The sequence below is a fragment of the Trichechus manatus genome, unplaced genomic scaffold, assembly GCF_000243295.1.
Source record: "Trichechus manatus latirostris isolate Lorelei unplaced genomic scaffold, TriManLat1.0 scaffold00198, whole genome shotgun sequence".
Classification (NCBI taxonomy): domain Eukaryota; kingdom Metazoa; phylum Chordata; class Mammalia; order Sirenia; family Trichechidae; genus Trichechus; species Trichechus manatus.
Window position 1 is genome coordinate 928978 of NW_004444134.1, and position 13854 is coordinate 942831.

Below are 13854 nucleotides of genomic sequence, written 5' to 3' on the forward strand. Positions count from 1 at the left end.
GAATTCAGGCTTCTAGACTGTGAGAAAATAAACTTCTGTTTGTTAAAGCCACCCACATGGTATTTCTGTTACAGCAGCACTACATAACTAAGACAATTATATATGTCACAATTCTGATTTTTTTATACTAAGGTCTAAAAGTAGAGGGAAGACACCCACTTACTCTGCTCCCGGGCTCTATGAATGCCTCTGGGTGCACTCAACCTGCTAACCTCCTAGTTAGTACTTGAGCACTTAACCTTTTCACCACCTAGGGACTCCTGACATCTAAGAGTGATATAAGAAACCAGTAAAGCAGGCACAGAGCATACTCAGGAGATCAAGAGAGTCTCCCTGGAGGTGGTGGGTTTCTACTGGACTTTGAAGAATGAGTAGGAATTCTAATTTCAGAGAATGGCATTTGTAGTTCATTGTCATACAAGACATTAAGACTGGAAAGCTTAGAATGTTTCCAAAAGTCTGTAGCTTTGTAGTTCAGTTTTTATTACCTCTTCCAACAACATCTGCCTTTTAGTAGAAGAACAAAACTTTAAGTCAGAGAATTTAATCACTAACTGTAAAATTGCATTTACTAGATAAGGACAGGAGCTTTTTTAGATTTTTTGTTTATATGAGAGAGGGGATTGTCCTGAAATTACCACACAAGTGGCTACCTGTTTCTTTGATCTCTTGTAGCATTTTGCTGATATTTTTATATTAACCATGTAGAAGGATGATTTCTCTGCTTTCCTATCTGTCTTCTCTACTGTGAACACTGAGCTACTCAAGTGCATGGGTCCTGTTTTACAGAGCTTTTATCCTGAAACCTAGCATAGTTCCTGACACAAATAAGCATGCACCAAATACTTATTAAAAAATAAGTGAGTAAATATTGTAGGCCTTTCCCATTGTTACTTACATTTAGAAAATATGCACACATTATGAAGTGAAGGAATTCTATGCCTTTTGTCAGAATTGTCTTCAATATGGGCCAACATTTATAACTGCCTTTCCTGCACAGTGCCACATAGATCAGCAAGTCAAACATCTTCTTTTTTTGAAGAGTATAGTTCACAGCTGTGTTATATATCTCCTATGTGCCTTTAAAAATCCATTTGTGACTCAAAAGAAATTGTAAAAAGCAATGTGTAATTGTGAAATTGATTTACAACCCAATGGTTTATATCAGCTCAGTGTTTTTAAATGATATCCACAACAATCTGAATTCCTCAGCCACCCAGGTCATTCCAGGGCCCTCTGTGTATGTTCCTTCACAGAGCTGTGATCTTTAGAAACCAGTGAAAACCATTGATTGGGAGGCCATGCTCTTTTGAGAGCATTTCTCCACTGTCTAATATGCAGCTGGTGGGAATCACCAGGGTTGTGGTAACATGGAAAAACACAATAATGATGCTGTGACTGTCTAGGCTAATAGAGTTTTTTAAAGAGGTAACCAATTTACTAACATAAAAATGGCCAGAATGATTTATATAAACAAAATCGATAAACATGATTAAAAATTAAGTGTTGCTGCTCTCATTAGAGGTAGTGTGGATAAGTATAAATACATGGAAAGTGGGCTTTGGAATCTGAAAGACTTGTGCTTAGATCCTGGTTCTTCCATATATTGCCTTGGGCAGTTAACCACTGTAAGCTTCAGTGTTCTAATGTGCCTTGTGGAGAGATAACTGTGATGAAATGAGTTAGTATATGTAAAGTGCTAGATGATGCCTGGCACATCGTAGATGCTCCTTAAGTCTTTGTTTCCTTCTCCTTTCCCATCATAAATATCACGCACTACAATAAGATAAATTTATTATTATTATTATTAGTGTATTTGGCACATCAAAATAACTATTCTTGTCTGTGCAAGGAGGTTAGCAGAGCTTTAATTGTACCCTAGTCTAGTATTTGAAAGCTTCCCTGTGCTTTCTTTCCCTTAAATCTCCCTTCTACCCTCCTGCTGAAACACAAACCCAGACCATGGCCTATTTTGAGGTTGTGGCACATGGCCATCTTCAATATAGCAGTCCACTCTGAATTTAATTTTGTCACCATTTTCCTTAGAGGGAATGAGAGAGAAAATGAATTTAATTTAGTATAAAAAATAAACACTTCTGGGCACTGGAAAGGTCTGTGGTGTTTTAGGAGCAGTTATCATTAATCAGTCAAGCATGTTTACCCATGCCCGTAATTGCTTGGGAAACTCAATCGCAACCCTGCACCTTCAATGAGAAATGGCCACCAAAGTCCAAGGCAGGGGTAGGAGCCCACAGTAATCATTATACGCCTTAACTGGCTTGTGAGCATGGCCCCTTTGAGAGCATAATCTTCATGGCTGAAAGGAGATGACGTGAAATAGTAGTTAGGAGTCCTATAAAGCATTACTTGTACTCTTGCTACCTTTTGACTATATTTTTGGCCAAAGCTTTTTCTTGTGGTTGTACTTTTTAGTAGTTTATCCTAGTATAATTCTAAGACGCAGCATCTTCTGCATGAATTCTCTTTATCCTAGTTGTAAAGGTGCCATGATAATTATTATCATTAGCTAATTCTTACCACACAAAAGGGAGCATGGGATTTGTCTGGGAGGAGAAGGTTATTCAGGAGTAAGCCAAGTGTGACAGACTTACAGCCTTCGCAGCCTGACTTCAGAATGAGTGTAGGGAGAGTCAGGGTGGGGAAAGAGTTTGAACATGTCCCTTGAGTGTGTCCTTTAAGTGTACCAAAGAAACTTTTCTAAGAAATTTAGGCAAAAAGGAAGCCCCACATGAAAAATGTGAACCCTTAAAATAAGCAGATTTCCTGAGTGCTAATACCCCATGAATTCATTTGTTCAGTAAACGTTTATTGAGTTCCAGTATGTATCTGACGCAGTTCTAGGCTTAGCGTTAAAACCATAGCAAACAAAACTCTCCCTTACCCCCGTAATACATTCTAGTGAGAAGCAGTCATAACTAACAAAAAATATTTAATATAATGTCAAATGGTGCTACATTCTACCAAGAAACTAAAATCAAGGTAAGGAGACAAAGACTGGGGGCCTGTTTTAGATGAAGTGCTCAGGGAAAACATTTGAGAAGAGACCAGGATGAAGTGAGGGAATGAGCTGGGAAAATATAAGGGAAAAAGTGTTCTAAACATAAATGAACAACAAATGCAAAGGCCCTGAGGTATAAATGAGCATGATCGAGGAAGGTCAAAAGAGTCAGTAGCTATAGCCAAGTGAGAGCTGTGAAAAGTGGTGGGAATTGAGGTTGAGGTATGCAGGAATTGGGTCCTGCAAGACCTTCTAGGATGTGCTGTAAGGATTAGGATGGTGGTCTGAGACTGATGGGAAGCCACTGGAGGTTGTGAGCATTACAGGGGAGTAACATCATATGCTTATGAAGATCTAATTGTAGGGTACAAGGCTGAGAGGAGCTTTACAGTAGCCTAGGCATGCTTGAAATAGAGTAGAAGCAGAGGCAATGGGAGGGGTGGTTGCATCTGAGCTCCCTTTTGTAGCTAGAACTGAGAGGACTTACTGATGAATGTGGGGAAGGTGAGAAAAAAAAGATAAAATGTTAGGATGCGGTGATTAACAGCAAAGACCTTGGAACAAGTCTACACTTGTTCAAATCCTGTCTTCACCACTTAGAAGCCGTATGAAGTTGGGCAAGTTATTGTCCATTCTCATCTGTAAAATGGTGATAATAATAGTATCCTCTTCATAGGAGTCTTGTGAGAATTAAACGGGTTAATATATACACAGTGTTCAAAACAGAATTTGGCTTCCAGTAAATACATATGTGTTAGCAAATATTATCATTACTGTTAGTGACTTAAGCAACTAGGAGGTTCCATTTCCTGAGATGAGAAGACTGGAGGAGGAGTAGGCTCTGGGGGAAATACCAAGAATTCTATTTTTGAAGTTTTAAGATGTTTATAGACTTCTAAGCAGAAGTGTTGAGCTAGAGATACCAATCTGGAGCTCCAGAGGAACAGTCAGAGCTAGAGAAGTAGATTTAATCTTTGAAGTTATGTCCTGAATGAGCAAACATTGAGGGGTTAGGGAAAGGAGGAAGAGCCAGAAAGGGGAATAAAAAGGAGCCAGTGCATTTTCCAAGAAGCTAACGGAAATGGTGCTTCAAGAAGGAAGGAGTGGTCAGCTCTGTTATATCCCACCAAGAAGTGAAGTAACATGAATGTGGTAAGTGACAACGAGGGACAGGAGTGGTTTCAGTGTTCTGGTAAGGCCAGAAGCCTGGCTGGAGGGAGCTGTGGAGAAAAGGGAGGTGAGGTAGTGAAGGTGACTACTCATGAGGATCCCATCAACGAGGGTCCAGGCCCTGCTTGCCTATCCTACATGGGTTAGTGCAAGTGTGAGCTCTTCAAACCCTTCACCTACAGGTTGGCACTGCTATAAGGCCTCAGGAACTTCTCAGTCCCTGCTCTATCATCACAATAAGGATTGAGCATCATCAGTGAAGTTCTGTTGCTTAAAAATAAGGATGCAGACTGACACATTTACCTACACAATTGCAAGTTGACACAAAGAGATTTGTGAGTACAATTTGGAAGTTGAGGCAGTCTGTGTCCTAAAACCAATCTATAGATTATGCTTTTCAAGTAATAGAAAGTTTTCTTGCCCTCTAAAATGATCATAATGTGGTTGATACTGATATGCTACCTAAATGAGAAATCTGTAATAACAATAAAGAAAAATTAAACAAATCATGTAATTTTTGAAGTTGTCATTGATGTTCCTTCACCTGTCTCTCCCATCCCATTCCCACTGATAGTCAGTGGATTCCACTGCTATAATATCTCTTGAATCAATTCCCTCTTTGCCAACCCCATGTCCTGGTTCAGGTGTTCATTACCTCTTTCCTGGATTATTAAAAATAATCTTCATATTACTCTTGTGTCTGCCCTAATCAAGCTGTCCTCGATACCCTGTTCAATTAATCTGTCTCAGGGACCGGAGCCAGGAATAGAGTCAGAACTTCCCTCTAAGGCACTTCACACGTTGGGGAACTGGAGAAAAGCTGAAGAAGATGGTCACGAGGGTGCAGGCTCTGAAAAAACCTCAGTTATATTAGGAGGAAAGAAGTAAACTGAAAGCCAAATGTTATGAGGAGGAGAATTTCACAGCATTCATGACATGTGAGTTGGACATTTTGCCAGTCAGAAGAAGAGGAATTTATTCATTCATTGATTTGTTCAATAAATAGGTAATGAGCACCAGGCACCCAAAATTCAGTGGTGAATAAACAAGAAGAGATCTTTAACTGCATTGGTGGATGGAGATACTTAACACATAAATAAACTATTGAGAGGATTTGAGATAGTGAAAGACACTATGAAGATTATGAAAAAGAGTAAAGGAAGGGTGAGAAGGGGCTGTTTTTGATAGAGGGATTAGAGAAGTGGACAGTGGAAGTAACATTTTACCTGGGATATGGAAGATCAGGAATTATCAATACAGGGGAAATAACATCCCAAACAGAAAACAGCTACTGCAAAGGTAGAATAAGATGGATGAAATATACGGGCAGAGCAGTAGAGGGAATACAGAGATTTGGCAGGAGCTAGATGATACAGTGTGTCGCTGGCCATGTTAGGTTTTATTTTACTCTAATTGCAATGGTCAGCCCCTAGAGGGTTGTAAGCTGGGAGACGTTAAGATTGTACCCATGTTTTAAAACATCATACTGGCCACTGTGTGGAGATAAACTGTAGAGGGTGAGCCGATGAGAAGGACTGGAGCCTAGTTAGAAAGTTTCTGCAGGGCTCAGTGACAGATGATGGGGATTTACTCTAGGATGCTAGCAGTAGAAATAGTGAAAAGGTGTAAGGTTTTGAATTTATTTCTGTGATAAAGCTGCCGGGATTTGCTGTTGCATGGGATATGTTCTAGAGGAGAAGAAAGGAGTTGAGTATGCCTTTTAGGTTTTTGGCTTAAACAATTGGTGAATGATGGTGCCGTTAACTGAGAAGTAGACAACAGGTAGAAGCTGGCTTAGGGGAGCAAATCTAGAGCTATGATTTAGCTATGTAAAATTTTAGGTATTTATTAGATATTAATGAAAGGGGATGTGATGATTAATTTTATGTGTCAACTTGGCTTGGCTATGGTGCTCAGTTGTTTGGTCAAAAACTGGTCTAGATGTTGCTATGAAGGTATTTACAAGGGATTAGCATTTAAATCAGTTGAGTAAAGGGGATCACTCTCCACAGATGGGTGGGGCTCGTCCAATCAGTTGAAGGCCTTTAAAGCAAGAGACAGGTTTCTTGAAGAAGTAAGATTTTGGAATACTATAAATAGACATCCTGCTGAAACATCCAGACTGCCACCTAGCCTACCAACTTTGGATACAAGACTGCAGGAGTTTCTAACGTGTCACCTGACCTCCGGATTTGGGAATTGCTAGCTCCCATAATGGATAAGCCAATTCCTTAAGTAAATCTATGATAGGTAGGTAGGTAGGTAGGTAGGTAGAAAATCTTACTGGTTCTATTTCTTTAGAGAGCTTTGATTTTTATAGCTAGACTGGTTCTAAAGGAACAGAATCATTTTTATTTTTTCATTCAATAATATATTCTTTTTTATATTAATATTTTATTTTTGGTGAAAATATACACAGCAAAATCCAGTCCCATTCGATAGTTTCTGGACATAATGATCAATGACATTGGTTACATTCTTCACATTATGTCAACATCTTCATTATTTCTGTTCTAGTTGTTTGAATCTTATTGAATTAGACGTGCTCATCCCCAACCTTCTCATCTATGCTTTAGAGTAGCTGTTGTCCATTTCGTCTTATATAGATAATTTTTTAAAAGAATACAATACTCAAGGGTGGCAATCTTTATTTTTTGAGCTAAACACTTAGTCTAAAGGTGACTTCAGGGGATAGTTTCAATTCAAGGTTTGAAAAGTAAGTCAGGGCAATAGTCTTGGGGATTCCTCCAGCCTCAATAGGTACAGTTAAGTCTGGATTCTTTTAAGAATTTGTAGTTCTGTTCCACATTTTTCTCCTTTTTTATCAGGATTCATCGGTTTGTCCTTGATCTGAACGTTCGGTGGGGGTAGCTGGGCACCATCTAGTTTTTCTGTTCTCAAGGTAGAGGTTCTGTAGTACAGTTTCTCCTCTGATTCTTGGGTTTCCTTTTTTCTGTTTTGTTCTGGGTGAATAGAGACCAATAATTGTATCTTAGATGGCTGCTCATAGGCTTTTAAGATCCCAGACACTACTCACCATACTGGGAGGTAGAACATAAATTTTAAGAACTATATTATGCCAATTGAGTGAATTGTCCCATAAGACCATGACCCTAAGCCCTCAAACCAAGAGAACTAATCCTGTGAGGTGACTGATTATGTCTAATTAGTAACAGCATCTGTAGCCTCTCCCCTTTTTTGATTGTTGTTATTGTTGCGAAATTATATATAACAGTGTTTGTTGATTAATCCTTTTTTTGTGTGTGCAGCTTATTGACATCAATTAGTCAAGCTGTGCAAACTTCACCCTTATTTGGTGAAGCCACCTTTCCCATCACCATAAACAAAATGTGACTACTACTTAGGAAATACTTTCCTCCTCCTCCCCAACCCCTGGTGACCACCAATGAATGTTGTTATTGTGTTGTTAGATGCCTCAAGTCAGTTCCCACTCATAGTGACCCCATGTACAACAGAACAAAACACTGCCCTGTCCTGCACCAGCCTCACAATGGTTGTTATGCTTCAGTCCATTGTTGCACCCACTGTGTCAGTCCATCTCATTGAGGATCTTCCTCTTTTTCGCTGACCCTCTGCTTTACCCAGCATGATGTCCTCCTCCAGGGACTGATTCCTCCTGATAATGTGTCCAAAGTATGTGAGACAGAGTCTCGCGATGCTTCTAAGGAGCATTCTGGTTGTACTCCTTGTAAGACACATTTGTTTGTTCTTTTGGCAGTGCATGGTATACTCAATATTCTTCACCAACACCACAATTCAAAAGCGTCAATTCTTCAGCCTGGCTTTCACATGCATATGAGGCGATTGAAAACACCGTAGCTTCAGTCAGGCGCATCTTAGTCTTCAAGGTGACATCTTTGCTTTTCAATACTTTAAAGAGGTCTTTTGCAGCAGATTTGCCCAATGCAATGCATCGTTTGATTTCTTGACTGCTGCCTTCGTGAATGTTGATTGTGGATCCAAGTAAAATGAAATCCTCGACAACTTCAATCGTTTTTCTGTTTATCATGATGTTGCTTATTGCTCCAGTTGTGAGGATTTTTGTTTTCTTTATGTTGAGGTGTAATCCATATTGAAGGCTGTGGTCTTTGATTTTCATCAGTAAGTGCTTCAAGTTCTCTTCACTTTCAGCAAGCAAGATTGTGTCATCTGCATAACCCAAGTTGTTAATGAGTCTTCTTCCAATCCTGATGCCCCGTTCTTCTTCATATGGTCCAACTTCTCAGATTATTTGTTCAGCATACAGATTGAATAGGTATGGTGAAAGGACACGACCCTGACACACACCTTTCCTGACTTTCAACCATGCAGTATCCTCTTGTTCTGTTTGAACGACTGCCTCTTGATCTACGTACAGGTTCCTCATGAGCACAATTAAGTGTTTTGGAATTCCCGTTCTTCGCAATGTTATCAATAATTTAAAAGAATACAGTACTCAAGGGTGGCAATCTTTATCTTTTGAGCTAAACACTTAGTCTAAAGGTGACTTCAGGTCACCTTTAGACTAGTTATACATTTACCTATTTTACTTATTCTTGTCATTTCATAAAAGTGAGAACATATATTGTCTTTCGTGATTGATTTTAGTCAACATAATGTCCTACAAGTTCATCCATGTTGCTAGACGTTTTGTGAACCTATTTTTCTTTATAACTGCATAGTATTCCATTGTATGTATGTAGCACATTTTGCTTATCCATTCACCCATTGATGGAAACATAGATTGTTTTAATCTTTTTGCTACTGTGAATAATGCTGCAATGAACATAGGTGTGCATATGTCTGTTCTTTTCACTTCTATTAGATCCCTAGGGTATATACCTAGGAGTGGAATTGTTGGGTCATATTGTAGTTCTATTTTTTAGCTTTTGGGGAGCTGCCAGACGGTTTTCCACAGTGACTATTCCGTTTTGCATTTCCACCAGCAATGGCTAAGAATTCCAATTTCCTCACCAACATTTGTTATTTTCCATTTTTGTTTGTTTTTTGTCTTAACCAACTTAGTGAGACTGAAATGGTGTCTCATTTGCATTCCTCTGATGACTTTAATTTACATTCCTCTGATGGCTAATGACGCTGACCATCTTTTCATGTGTTTGTTGGCCATTTGAATATCCTCTTTAGTGAAGTGTCTATTCATGTCCTTTGCCGATTTTTTGATTGGGTTGTTTGTCTTTTTATTGTTAAGTTGTAGAAGTTTTATATATATTTTAGATATTAGACCCTTATTGGTTATATTTTTTTCCAAAGATTTTTTTCCCCAGTCTGTAGGTTATCTTTTTACTCTCTTGATAGTCTTTTGATGAACATAAGTGTTTAATTTTTGTGAAGTCCCTGTTATCTATTTTGTTTTGGTTGCTTGTGTAGTAGTTGTGTTTGATAATCTATCATTTAAAAAGTTATGTCACATAACTTTATTCCTATATTTTCTTCCAAGAAATTTATGATTTTAGATTTAACATTTAGGTAGGTCCCTGATCCATTTTGAATTAGTTTTTGTGTATGACATGAAGTATGGATCTTGCAACATTTTTCTGCATGTGGAAATTCAGCTTTGCCAGCACCATTTTTTGAAGAGACTGCACCTTCCCTGTTGAATGGATTTCACTTCCTTGTCAAAAATCAATTGACCATAGATGATTGGATCTATTTCCGTGTTTTCAATTCTATTCCTTTGGTCTATGTGTCTATCATTAAACCAGTAGTAGGCTGATTTGTTTACTGTAGCTGTGTAGTATGTTTTGAAATCTGAAAATGTGAGGCCTCCTTCTTTGTTCTTCTTCTTCAAAATTGCTTTGGCTATTCGGGGTCCGTTGTCTTTCCATATATAATTGAGGATTAATGTTTCCATTTCTGTAAGGAATAATGTTGGAATTTTGATCAGGATTGCATTGTATTTGTAGATTACTTTGGATAGTATTAGCATCTTGGCTATATTAAGGTTTCCAATCCATGAGCGTGAAACATCTTTCCATCTGTTTAGGTCTTCTTATTCTCTTTCAGCAGTGTTTTATACTTTTGATTGTTTAAGTCTTTCACATCCATGGGTAACTTTATTCCTAGATATTTTATTCTTTTAGATGCTATTGTAAATGGAGTTTTTCTTTTCTTAATCTCCTTTTCCTATTTCTCTTTGCTGGTGTATAGAAACCCAACTGATTTTTGTGTGTGGACCTTGTATCCTGCAACATTGCTAACTTTTTAGTGGATTCTTTGAAATTTTCTATATGTAGGATCATGTCATCTGGGAGTAGAGATAGATGCTTCTGCTTTCCAATTTGGATACCTTTTATTTATTTTTCTTGCCATATTACTCTTGCTATGACTTCCAATACAATGTTGAAAGGAATGGTGAGAGTAGACACCCTTGTTTTATTCCCGTTTTCAACCGGAAAGCTCTCAGTCTTTCTCCATTGAATATAATGCTGGCTGTTGGTTTTTTATAGATGCCCTTAATCGTATTGAGGAATGTCCCTTTTATTCCTATTTGTTGAGAGTTTTTTATCAAGAAAAGTTGCTGGATTTTATCAAATGCCTTTCTGCATCAGTTGAGATAATCATGTGGTTCTTTTTCTTTGTTTTATTTATGTGTATAGTACACTGACTGCTTTTCTAATGCTGAACCCACCTTACATTTCTGGGATAAATCCCACTTGATCATGATATTTAATTCTTTTAATATGCTGTTGAATTCTGTTTGCTAGTATTTGGTTGAGAATATTCACATCTATATTCATAAGGGATATCATATTTTTACAAAAAAATGCACGCCTTCTATGTTTGTTTGCCAACCATGCCCTCCCCCCATGAGGCACCTTCACAAGTGCTGCCATGCCAATTCTCTTCCACATGTTGCTGTAAAAAAGTTAGCATAGCACACTTACAAAAATACCTAGTAGGGGAGGGCATGGCTGGCAAGCAAATGCAGAAGGCACCCATTATTTGTGTAAAAATACAGTAGTCTGTAGTTTACTTTTCTTGTGGTGTATTTGTCTGGCTTTGATATCAGGGTAATGCTGGCTTCATAGAAGGAATTAGGGAATATTCCTTCCTCCTTTATTTTTGGTGAGAGTTTGAACAGGATTGGTGTCAATTCTCTAAATGATCAGTAAAATTCCTCAGAGAAGCTCTCTGGTCCTGGGCTTTGTTGGGAGGTTTTTTATTGATGATTGAATCTCCTCATTTGTTATGGGTCTGTTGAGGTTTTCTACTTCCTTTGAGTCAGTTAAGATAGGTTATGTGTGTGCTTCTAGGAATTTGTCCATTTCATCAAAGTTATCAAGTTTATTGGAGTACAGTGTTCATACTATTCTGTTACGATCCTTTTTACTTCTGTGAGTAGTAATGTTTCTGCTTTCATTTTTTTGGTTATTTGCATCTTCTCTGTTTCCTTTTTTTTTATCATTGTACTTTAGGTGAAGGTTTACAGAATAAATAGTTTCTGATTAAATAGTTAGCACACGTATTGTTTTATGACAATGGTTAACAACCCCACGACATGTCAACACTGTCCTTTCTCAACCTTGGATTCCCTATTACCAGCTTTCGTGTCCCCTTCTGCCTTCTAGTCCTCGTCCCTGGACTGTTGTGCCCCATTAGTCTCCTTTTGTTTTATGGGGCTGTCTAATCTTTGGCTGAAGGGTGAACCTTGGGAGTGACTTCATTACTGAGCTAAAAGGGTGTCCGGGGGCCATACTCTCAGGGTTTCTCCCGTCTCTATCAGGCCAGTAAGTCTGGTTTTTTTTTGTAAGTTGGAATTTTGTTCTACATTTTTCTCCAGCTCTGTCCGGGGTCCTCTGTCGTGATCCTGGTTAGAGCAGTCAGTGGTAGTAGCCGGGCACCATCTGGTTGTACTGGACTCAGTCTAGTGGAGGCCGTGGTAGTTGTGGTACATTGGTCCTTCGAACTAATCTTTTCCTTGTGCCTTGTTTTCTTCATTCGCCCTTGCTCCTGAAGGGGTGAGACCAGTGGAGGATCTTAGATGGCTGCTCACAGGATTTTAAGACCCCAGATGCTCCCTGAAGGAGCAGGAGAAAGGTGGGGTACAGAACTCAAATTCTAATAAAAACACGAGATTTAATGGTCTGACTGAAACTGGAGGAACCCCAGAAAGCATGGCCCCCAGACTCTCTGTCAGCCCAGAACTAAAACAATTTCAGAAGCCAACTCTTCAGACAAAGATTGGACTGGACTGTGGGACATAAAATGATACTAGTGAAGAAGGTGCTTCTTAGCTCAAGTAGATGCATGAGACTGAACAGGCAGTTTCTGTACGGAGGTGAGATTTAAAGGCAGAAAGGGTTAGGAGCTAGTTGAATGGACATGGGAAATCAAGGGTGGAATGGAGGAGTATGCTGTCACAGTATAGGGAGAATAATTAGGGTCACATAACAATGTATGTATAAATTTTTATATAAAAGACTAACTTGAAATGTAAACTCTGACTTAAACTACAACAACAAACAAAAAGACCCCAGATGCTACTCACCAAGATAGACTGTAGAACATTTTCTTTATAAACTGTGTTATGCCAACTGAGCTAGAAGTTCCCCAAGACCATGGTCCCCAGAACCCTCTGCCCAGCAATTCAGTCCCTCAGGGAATTTGGAAGTGTCTATGGAGCTTCCATGACCTTACCTTCTACAAGTTGTGCTGGCTTCCCCAAAATACATACTGTCTTACCCTTCACCAAAGTTACCACTTATCTATTGTCTGTTTAGTACCCCCCCCAACCCTCCCATGCCTCATAACCAACAAAGATTGTTTCTTTTTATGTGTAAACTTTTTCATGAGATTTTACAGTAGAAGTCTCATACAATATTTGCCCTTTTGTGACTGACTTATTTCACTCATCGTAATGTCCTCTAGTTTCATCCATGTTATGAAATGCTTCACAGATTCATCATTGTACTTTATTGGTGCATAGTACTCCATTGTTTGGACCATAGTTTGTTTATTCATTCATCTGTTGATGGGCATCTAGGTTGTTTCCATCTTTTTGCTATTGTGAACAATGGTGCAATGAACATGGGTGTGCATACGTCTATTAGTGTGATGGCTCTTATTTCTCTAGGATATATTCCTAGGAGTGGGATTGCTGGATCGTATGACATTTCTATTTTTAGCTTTTAAGGAAGCACCATATCATTTTCCAAAATGGTTGTACCATATTGCATTCCCACCAACAGTGCATAAGAGTTCCGATCTCCCTGCAGCCTCGCCAACATTTCTTATTTCTAGTTTTTTTGATTTGTGCCAGTAATGTCGGGGTGAGATGGTATCTCATTGGGGTTTTAATTTCCATTTCTCTAATAGCTAGTGATCACGAGCATTTCCTCGTGTGTCTGTTGGCCACTTGAGTGTCTTCTTTGGTGAAGTGTCTGTATATTTCCTTTGCCCATTTAAAAATTGGATTATTTGTCATTTTGTTGTAAAGGTGTTGGATTTTCCTATAGATTTTAGAGATTAGACTTTTGTCTGACTTGTAATGTCCAGAAATTTTTCCCAGTCTGTAGGTTCTCTTTTTACTCTTTTGGTGAAGTCTTTTGATGAGCATAAGTGTTTGATTTTTAGAAGATCCCAGTTATCTAGCTTGTCTTCTGGAGTTTGTGTGTTATTGGTTATGGTTTGTATCCTGTTAATGC